Raw genomic sequence first — 10,735 nt, 5'->3', positions numbered from 1 at the left:
GCATCAATTGTTTCTTGTACTCTATCCAAGTCTGACCGGTCCACGCAGAGGTCGTACTTCACGACTCCACCAACATTTGGTAGTACTCAGTGTCCTCCCATTCGTACCCACTTCATTGGTTGTTGTGTCACCTCACCAACTGGATAATTGACATAGGGAAGTAGGGGTGAAGACGAACCTTGTCTTTCGTTGCTAGAATCGGGGTCCAATATGATTGTTGTAGATAGGGATGGCAATTTAAACCGCAAACCCGAAAACCGATGGGTACCCGACCCGAAGGGTGCGGTACGGGTGAATATTTTGACCCGCGGGTGCAACCCGCACCCGACACAAAGTTTCGCGGGTGTGAGTGTGGGTTTCTATTTCAACCTGCGGTGACCCGCACCCGACCCGAAATTTGGTTTATTCGTTATTTTTGTTCAATAATGATTAAGATACAATAGTAATTATTTTCAATAAGTGACTTGGCTAATGATTCAGGAAGTGTTTTGTTGCTGCTCAACATGAGAAGACTTAAAATCCATAGATATAACTCAATTATTGGTGGTATTTAATTTCTAATAGCTGAATTATTGCTTAAAAGTGTACAATGTGTAAAACATGTGTGTGACCCAAAACCCGATGGGTTTGGGTGCGGGTTTAGAATTGCATCCGCGGGTGTGATCGAGGGCGGGTTTAGATAGACTTCACGGGTGTGGTCGCGAGCGAGTTTTTACTTCACCTGACCCGAACTGACCCATTGCCATCCCTAGCTACAGGACTTGGTGTCTGATCCATGTGTGAGTGGTCCTACGCTCCTGAGGTACGTCGTGATCTTGGTCTTGTGTAGCGAATTCGTACTAGGACTCCCCTACATGTTATGAAAACATGGTTAGATATCAATCACTAATTTATTGAGAACTAAATGTAATGGTACCTGTGAAATGTATCGGAGCCATCTGAGACCCTGAAAGTCACCTAGAGGGGGTGAATAGGAGAAACTTGAAACTTATAAACTTTGGACATGAACTTCACCCGAGATTAGCGTTAGAACGAGTAATAATGAAATCAGAGTACGGAAGATAGTTCTTGCCATGATTTTCTCAATCAATGTGGATAACTTTAGGGAGCTAACTCAAGATGATAAGCAAGAGAACTTAGAGTGAGAAGGGAGAGGAATAATCAAATCGTAAAGTAATGATCAACACAAATGAACATGGCGATTTGTTTTCCGATGTTTGGTTCTGAAGAACCTACTCCCCATTGAGGAGGCCACAAAGGCCGGGTCTTTTTAACCCTTTCCCTCTCTCAAACGGTCACTTAGACCGGTTGAGTGATTCTCCTTAATCTCGAGGGTCACTTAGACCCCGCAAGGATCACCATACAATTTGGTGTCTCTTGCTAGCTTTACAAGTCACTGAGAATTTTAGAAGGAGATGAAGAAAGCACAATCAAGAAACCAAGCAACAAAGAGCGACAAATGAAACACTAGCTCACACTCTCTAAAATCTCTAACAAGGTACTTAATAACTAATGAACACAATCACAATTGATGCACTTGAAGGATCTTTGATGCTTGTGTGAGGCTTTGGAGTGAACTCTAGCTCTTTGCAATGAATGTGGGAGTTGGAATACTTGTATGTAATGAATGGGGGTGGTTGGGGTTGTATTTATAATCACCAACCACTTCCTAGCCATTGTCATCTTTCTGCCGCACGCAGACGGTCCACGCTCCTGGCCCGGACGGTCTGCCCCTGCACATCAACGGCTAAATTCGCAACGGTCAGCAGTAATGGCTATAAGTGCATTAAATGTGTCGTCATATGTTAGACAAAGCAATCATGAACGGTCCGATCATGCACCCTGGATGGTCCGCGAGGACGCTAAAAATGAATTTTACCAAACCCGACACCTTCGGGTTTTTCTAGTTTTCAACAGGTGGACGGTCCGTGCTTGGTCACGGAAGGTGCTCTTCTCTTCGTCGAACAGTCCGTAGTAGAAGATTGGATTTCAACATAGTTTCTGTCCGAGGTGCATCAAGGTATCGCGAACGGTCTGTCGGAAGGGCCTGGACGGGCCGTGCCTAGATAAATTTTCCAAAAAGCTCTCCTGTCAGGAATAATCTACGTTATTTCGGACAGTCGACTTAGAATTGAGATGGATGGACTTATGCACCTGTGAAACAATCAACTAGGAAAACTAGTTAGTTCATAACGGTTGTGATGGACATCAAGCACCAAAATCAATTTAGATAAAATGGTAAAGGTCATTTCCCTTTCAATCTCCCTTTTTTGGTGATTGATGCCAACACAAACTAAAGAAAATAAAAAGTCAGAAATGTAACTAGTTTGCAATTTTGATAAGAGTGTATAAGTTACTGGAGTGAAAGCAGTTCTGAGCATATATGTATGTTTTGACATAGTTAAAATGTTGGACCACATTTGCACCGCTTAGCTTGCTTTTGCAAATCTTTTGGATAAGTCTTTTCAAATTCTTTTGTAATTGGCCCAAGGTGTAAGAATATAACTTTCATAATCATGTATAAGTTTAAAAAGATTCTCCCTTTTCAAATTCTCTTCCTTTTGGTCAAGTAAAAGCTCCCCTGCTGAAAGACTGCAGAGTTAGATATGATGTGTGTGTGCGTTCTATAGATGTCTGAGAACAGACGCAGAGGTGTAAGGCGTGCTCAACCGGAACAACAGACACCACAGGAGGAGGCAGCTCAGCAGCAACAATTGCCACCACCACCCCCGATGACAGTTGAGCAGATTTTTTTGTTGCAAACTCAGACAGTCCAAGCAATTGGTCAGACCCTAGCAGCAATGCAGCAGGTGCAGCAGCAGCCACCCCCACCTCAGCCTCAAGTGCAAGTTCAGATGCCACAAGTGCCCAGAGACAAGTGGGCGGAATTCATGAGGAGCCATCCCCTGTCTTTGCCCACTCTGCTGATACCATGGACGCTGAAGATTGGTTGCATACTATGGAGCGCGAGTTGCACACTGCCCAGTGCAACGATCGCGAGAAGGTTCTGTATGGTCCCCATCAGCTAAGGGGAGCAGCACAGTCCTGGTGGGAGTCTTACCTCGCCACTCATGCCGACCCTGAAGCCATCACCTGAGAGGAGTTCATGGATAACTTATGTCGCTGCCATGTGCCAGAAGGACTGATGATAGTAAGGAAGGAGGAGTTTCTGGCATTGAAGCAAGGTCCCCTATCTATCAGTGAGTACAGGGACAAATTTCTGCAGCTGTCACGTTATGCCCCAAAAGATGTCAACACGGATGCTAAGAGGCAGTATCGTTTTCTGAGAGGATTGGTTGACCCCCTTCACTACCAGCTGATGAATCACACTTTCCCCACCTTCCAGCACTTGATCGACAGAGCAATCATGACAGCAAGGAAGCGCCGAGAGATGGAGGACATGAAACGCAAGATTGGTGGATCTCAGGCTGGGAATAGTAGTCATCCCCGCTACTCAAGCAACCCACCCCAGCAATTTAAGCAATGTCACCATCAAGGTCACCAGCATCAGCGTCAGCATCAGCACCAGTACTAGAAGCAGTATCCTCAGCAGCAGCAACAACAGTACCGTCAGAACACTCAACCGGGGGAAATCAGTATCAGCGCCAGAATAACCAGGCAGCTCGCCTTCCTGCCCCAGCAACCAACCAGAATAGCCAAGCAGCTCCAGCACAAGTAGGAGGTCGTGCATGCTTCTACTATGGAGAACAAAACCACTGGGCGAAGAACTATCCAAAGAAAGCAGCTCAGCAGTCTCCAGCAGTCAATACTCCAGCAAGACAAGGAGCGCCACAGCAAGCACCAGGAGGCCGTGGTCAGGCCTACAACTGTGGAAAGGTGAACCACCTGGAGGTCGAAGCAATCCAGGATGCTCATAGTTGTACTATCAAGAGGGGTCAATTATCTTACTTGACATGTATTTAGTGTCTCATTGCTGATATAGTTGGTGCATTTGCATGAGGGATAACAACGCTTTGGTTTGTGAAAGAAAAACTTATTCAAAAGCGTTTTTTGAATGTGGGCTGAATTGAGGTACTGCGAACCGTTCGGGCCAGCATGGCGGACCGTCCGCATGTCTAACTTGAGGTGATGGGAACAATCGTGGAGTTTACATGTTTCACGAAGTTTTTGTACTACGGACCGTCTGGTCCCAGGTGGCGGACCGTCCACAGTTGAAGGACTGGTGTTTGGATAGAACTCGGGAAGTTCTGTTTTGGTTTTCATTTTTGAACTGTGGACCGTCCAGGGTCTGAGTGTGGACCATCTCTAGTACAAATTTCAGCAAATATGCAGAGTCAGCAGAACTTTGGTCTGGCTCGATTTTTGGTATCGCGGACCATTCGGGTTCGTGGGGCAGACCGTCCGCAAGTCTTTGTTGAATGCTATGACATTTTTATAGCCGTTGGGATTCTTGTGCGGACGGTCCGGGCTTGAATTGAAGACTGTCCGTGTGTGTAGAAAGGGGGCAATTGGCCCATAATAGCTAGTTTTGGAGAGGGGGCTATATATACTTGTGTTGCCCAGTTTGAGGAGGTGAAGGAGGCCATTTGGAACACTTGTGAGCATATTGGAGCCTTTCGTCTCCCTCTCTCTCACTCATATTGGTTGGGATTGCATTCTAGTGAGATTGAGAGCCATCTATTGCATTGCATCAAGTTGTTGATCTTTGAGGCACTAGGGAGATCATCAAGTGAGGTCGTTGGCTTGTTACTCTTGGAGGTTGCCGCCTCCTAGATGGCTTGGTGGTGGTTCCCCATGAGCTCTTCGACGAAGATTGTGAAGAGGCCACGGTGGTGATTGTGAGAGGCGTTGTGCTTGCCTAGTGAAAGTCGCCTAGAGGGGGGGTGAATAGGGCGAATCTGAAATTTATAAACTTAAGCACAACTACAAGCTGGGTTAGCGTTATAAATATAAACGAGTCCGAGAAAGAGGGTGCAAAACAAATCGTGAGCAAATAAAGAGCGAGACACGATGATTTGTTTTACCAAGGTTCAGTTCTTGCAAACCTACTCCCCGTTGAGGTGGTCGCAAAGATCGGGTCTCTTTCAACCCTTTCCCTCTCTCAAACGGTCACTTAGACCGAGTGAGCTTCTCTTCTCAATCAAACGGAACACGAAGTTCCCGCAAGGACCACCACACAATTGGTGTCTCTTGCCTCGGTTACAATTGAGTTCGATCACAAGAAGAATGAGAAAGAAAAGAAGCAATCCAAGTGCAAGAGCTCAAATGAACACAAATATCACTCTCTCACTAGCCACTATTGATTGGAGTTGTCTTTGGACTTGGGAGAGGATTTGATCTCTTTGGAGTGTCTAGAATTGAATGATATAGCTCTTGTAATGTGTTGAAGGTGGAAAACTTGGATGCCATTGAATGTGGGGTGGTTGGGGTATTTATAGCCCCAACCACCAAAAATGGTCGTTGGAAGACTGCTGTCGCATGGCGCACCGGACAGTCCGGTGCGCCACCGGACACTGTCCGGTGCGCCAGCCACGTCAGCTAGCCGTTGGGGTTCGACCGTTGGAGCTCTGACTTGTGGGGCCTCTGGGCTGTCCGGTGGTGCACCGGACAGGTCCTGTAGATTGTCCGGTGCGCCAACTGCGCGTGCTCTGACCTCTGCGCGCGCAGGCGCGCATTAAATGTGTTGCAGTCAACCGTTGCGCGCGAAGTAGTCGTTGCTCCACTGGCACACCGGACAGTCCGGTGTGACACCGGACACTGTCCGGTGCTTTACCGGACAGTCCGGTGAATTATAGTAGAGCGGTCTTCCATTTTCTCGAAGGTGAGGAGTTCAGCCTCGAGTGCCCTGGTGCACCGGACACTGTCCGGTGGCACACCGGACAGTTCGGTGCGCTAGACCAGGGTGCCTTTGGGTTGTCTTTTTGCTCTCTTTGTTTGAACCCTTTCTTGGTCTTTTTATTGGCTTATTGTGAACCTTTGGCACCTGTAAAACTTATAGACTAGAGCAAACTAGTTAGTCCAATTATTTGTGTTGGGCAATTCAACCACCAAAATCAATTAGGAAAAGGTGTAAGCCTAATTCCCTTTCACCTAGCCGGAGCGACGAAAAGCAACTCTAGTGAAATCGAGGTTTGAGGGTTCATTGACCAATCTAGCTCAAGAGATCAAGTGGAGACTTGATTGTGGAGCAGTTGGGTGCTTTGAATCTACCTCAACGTGGACTAGGGGGTGACTGGCAAGTCATCGACACCAAAGGAAAAATCATTGTGTCAAGTGTCATCATCTCCCAGTAGGTTTGCAACTTCCCTCACTAGCTTGTATTTATTTGTTTGTATACTTATGCTAGTGAGTGTTTGTTGCTCTTGTATATCTATTCATACTTGTTGTAAAATATTTACTCACTTGTTAGCTTGTGTATCTAATCCGTTTTGATTATCTTGTGTAGCTAAGTAGTTGTTTCTCTCGCATTGTGCTTGTGTAGTGCAACTAGTGAATTTTGCTAGTAGTGCTTTGCTTTGTGCGACTTGCTTACTAGTATGCTTAGGAGCTCTCAGTGTGCTTAGAATTATAGTTGCATAAGTTTGTATGACCTTGCTAACTAGATTTTTGTGGGAGAGCTCTTTCTCTAACTTGGCACCTTAGTTGCTTCAATTAGGATCTTTTGTCAAGTGTTTATTATAGTTAGAGGGGTGTAGTCTTGGCTAGACCAACATAGTATTAATTCCACATTTATTTATGTTAGCCAACATAATTAGTTTTAGAAAAGACTATTCACCCCAAGTCCACCATCTCGACCCTAGAAGTGGTATCGGAGCCTAGTTCTCTCATTTGGTGGTCTTAACCGACCCGAGAGTAAGCTGGATGGCGACTAAAGGGCTAAAGGTTACTTGTGAACCACACATTTTTGACGGCACACGTTTTGCACAGTGGAAAACTTGCATGTGTCATTATTTTCATACATTTGATGCAAAATTGTGGTGGATCATAAGTGTAGGCTTTTATAGACCCTTTGATGAGAACACAAAAGATCTCACCGAAGCCAAAGAGAAATGCTTACATCTTGAACACCGAGCTACTAACATTTTATATCAATGGATAAGTGATAAGGCGTTTAAGGAAATTATGTATATGGAGACCGCTCATGATATTTGGACATATCTTGATGACGTATATGGGAGTATCTCTAGCTAGGATATTGAGCACATCCACAATACGGTGGTTGTCGAAGATTGCTCCACCTCATGGTCAAGTGATGATGATGAAAGACATACCACAAGTTCACTTGATAATCATGATTGTGTTGGCTCAAACTCAAGTGATGCAAATGATTGTTCTATCTCAAGCATACTTGATGGTTATGTTGATTGTTCATGCTCGGACAATGATATTACTACTACAAGCCCATCCATTACACCACATTGCTTCATGTCACAAGGTAATAAGAAGGTATATAATGCTAATGTGACTAATCATTCATATTCATATGATGAGCTTGTTGATAGACTTGCTAGCATGAACATTGCTTTAGAAAATGAGAAATATAAAACAAGAAATTTGGAAAGTGAAAACTCATTTCTAAAGTATTCATGTGAACAACAAAAACATCTACTTTATGTTATTACTTGTTCACATGAGGAGCTAAAATTGAGTCATGAGGAACTTAGTATTGCTCATGAAAATTTGGTACAAGATAATGTTTTTCTCACTAACAAGATTTATAGTGAAGAAATTAAAACTAGTGAGAACTCATCACATGAATTATATGATCATTTGCAAAATGTTGCTAATCCATGTGATGAAGACAAGAAGAATGTATCCAACTCTTGTGATGATTTATTAGCTATGCCATGTTCTTCAACTATAGATTATTATTATTCTTCCTTGTCTTGTGAGACTAACCTTTTATGAAGAAAAATAATAAGTTTTAAAACAAAGTGAAGAACTTAAGCAACATGTTTGAGAGGTGGCATAAATCAAAAGTCACTCATGATCTTATAATGAAAAATCAAAGAAGATATGATGACAAGAGTGGCCTTGGTTTCAACGAGAGTAATATCAAAGGCGGGAAATTGAAATTAAAAGGAAATAAGATATCTCACTTCATGTGCTATCAATGCCATGAGATGGGTCGTCTTGCAAAGGCATGCCCCAATAAACGGAAGCTCAAGTTGAAGAAGGAAGAAGGGAGGCTAAAGCATGACAAGTGCTTCAAGTGCTGCACTTGGGGTCACCTCACCTCAATGTGCCCAACCAAGAAATTCGTGAAGCCTCAACCAAAGCCACAAGTTGAGCAAAAGAAGAGTCCCCAAAGGCAAATCAAGATTAACCATGAATATAATGGTGATGTGGGGAAGAAAAAGAAAACAAGAAGAGGAAGAAGAAGGCATTCAATATATAATCTAGATGCCATGATGATGAGCACAAGTCAAAAGAAGAAGGATGATTTGGCTCAAATCAAGTGCTACAAGTGTGATGCTATGGGTCACTTTGCCTTGAGGTGTCCCAACAATCTTGAGAAGAAGGCTCAAGCAAATAAGAAGAGGCAAGACAATGTGAAGCAAAATTTGAGAAAGAAAGAGAAGGTTCAAACAAAGAGAACTTGCTCCACATGTCGGGAAAGGGGACACATGGCAAATTCATGTTCCCTAGGTAACAATTCTAAGCCTATTTTAATTCATAATAATATTATGCTTAGAAAGGATGGCAATGGTACCTCATTTGTTGCAATTGCAAAACATCCCGCTATTCATACTAAGGCAATGCCTAAGTATGTTGCTCCTAACTTGAGAGGACCCAACTTAGTTTGGGTACCATCAAAACGTGGATGATCATGTATATGTACCTTGGGCGTTGGAGGCTTGATTCAATAATATTCATTTCATCATCATATGTTGAATTAACTATTGAAGACTAATAAAATTCTATCCCAATGTCAAGTCAATAATGAGTGAAGTCCAAATTCTATCAAATACAAGTGTTTTATTCAAGTTGGTTAAATTATGGATGGCTTGAAAATAAGTTAAGTTAAAACTTGCTATTGGATGATAATGAGGTAGGCAAAGTTTAATAATTGTTGATCAAATTCATTTGAATGCATATGAGTTGATTTAATAAGATATATATGCATATGTTGATTAATATAAGATGATTGAAAGGGGAAATTTGCTAAGTAATCAAGTTTGGATTGATTTGTGTTGAATAAATTCATGAGAATTCATTTAGTAAGTGGTTTGAATGGAAATATGTCTTTTGAAAGTAGTTCATTTCAAGTTTGATTCAATTTGAAGAAGAATAACTCAAAATGCTGAAATCTGACCAATATTGAAAATCTGACCAAGCTGTGATCATAGCCATGTTTGACTGGTAAAATCTAATTGGATTGGCTTGAAATTCAGTTTACATGCTCTACACATATGATAGCAAAGACTATGCAAATTTTATGATCATTGGATAAGTGAAACTTCTTGGTGAAGTCAATCTTGTCAACGCAAACACAACAGTTTTCAGCATGTACCTATTGTGGGAGATGTTGTGGCTGGCAACACATATGAAGTCACATGAGTCTCAAATTTTTACAGCTGTTAGTGGACTTATTAAAGCACATCTCCACCAAATTGTATGGTCATAGGATCTGTACATCAAAATTTATGAATCTTTCTTTGGAGTATACAGAATCTGTCATAAGTGACAAGTATTTGAAATATTGAAAGTCACTTTGATTGGAAGGCTCTCATATAGGATAAATCACATCAATAGTTTGAGAGACCATAGTTTGGTTTTGAATTGAGCTATAATCATGGAAAGTGAAGGGGTACATGGACATTTGTTATGAAATGTTTTTGGCACATTTTGGTACTCCAAATTAAAGATCAAGACCAAAGATGATCAAGATTGAGTTTAAGTTCACATAGTGGTTGAATATGAAATGGTGAAAATAAAAGGGACTTAAACAAGAAAGGTTATGACTCAAACAATGATTCAAGGATCATATTGAGTTCATCATATAGTAGATTGCATAATCACCTATTGGTCACTTGTTCTCAAATGCTGTGAATCAAGAACAAGACAACGCAATTGTTAATTATTACGCACCTTCGTGTTTCGAAGCATTGTCTCCACATAGGTGTAATGCTCATCAGACGAAGGACAAGAAGGACATACCTTCATCATTTAATATATGAATAAGAATGCAAAAGGATGAAGACAACAACTGCATCTCGTTAATTCATTCATATTTGCATTCTATAAAACATGTATGAATATTAACATAATTCATATTACATCGATACCTTCGGCTTGCTCGAAGGTGTAGACATGAGAGAATGATTACAAATCAGCGTGAACAGTACGGTATTACTGTTCATCTATTTATAAGCACAGGACACAACCTGAGTAAAAGTACATTTATGCCCTTGACATTCATCTATAACCACAACACGAATCATTGAGGATTGGATAGTCTTTGTCCCTTTTCGGTCCTCACCATACTTGGTCTTCGTCATCACGTCAAGACGAAGCTCTTCGGCTATAGCTTCGTCGTCCGTTCTTATCGCCTTCGAGTTATATCTTCACCCTGTCACGAGAGAAGACCTTCGTACCAAAGCCGAAGCCCCCCTTTAATGATCCATGTCATACTGAAAACATATGGTCAGTTACGTTTTTGAGGACCTTCGGAAGAGGAAGTCCCCCAATATTAGCCCCTCGCAGTATTGATTTGTTTCTGTAACACCCTGAATTTGGGGGTATAAAATTTCTTTTCTAATACTCACCAAAT

This window comes from Zea mays, chromosome 4, assembly GCF_902167145.1.
Source record: "Zea mays cultivar B73 chromosome 4, Zm-B73-REFERENCE-NAM-5.0, whole genome shotgun sequence".
NCBI classification, from domain to species: domain Eukaryota; kingdom Viridiplantae; phylum Streptophyta; class Magnoliopsida; order Poales; family Poaceae; genus Zea; species Zea mays.
This window is presented reverse-complemented; position numbering follows the sequence as displayed.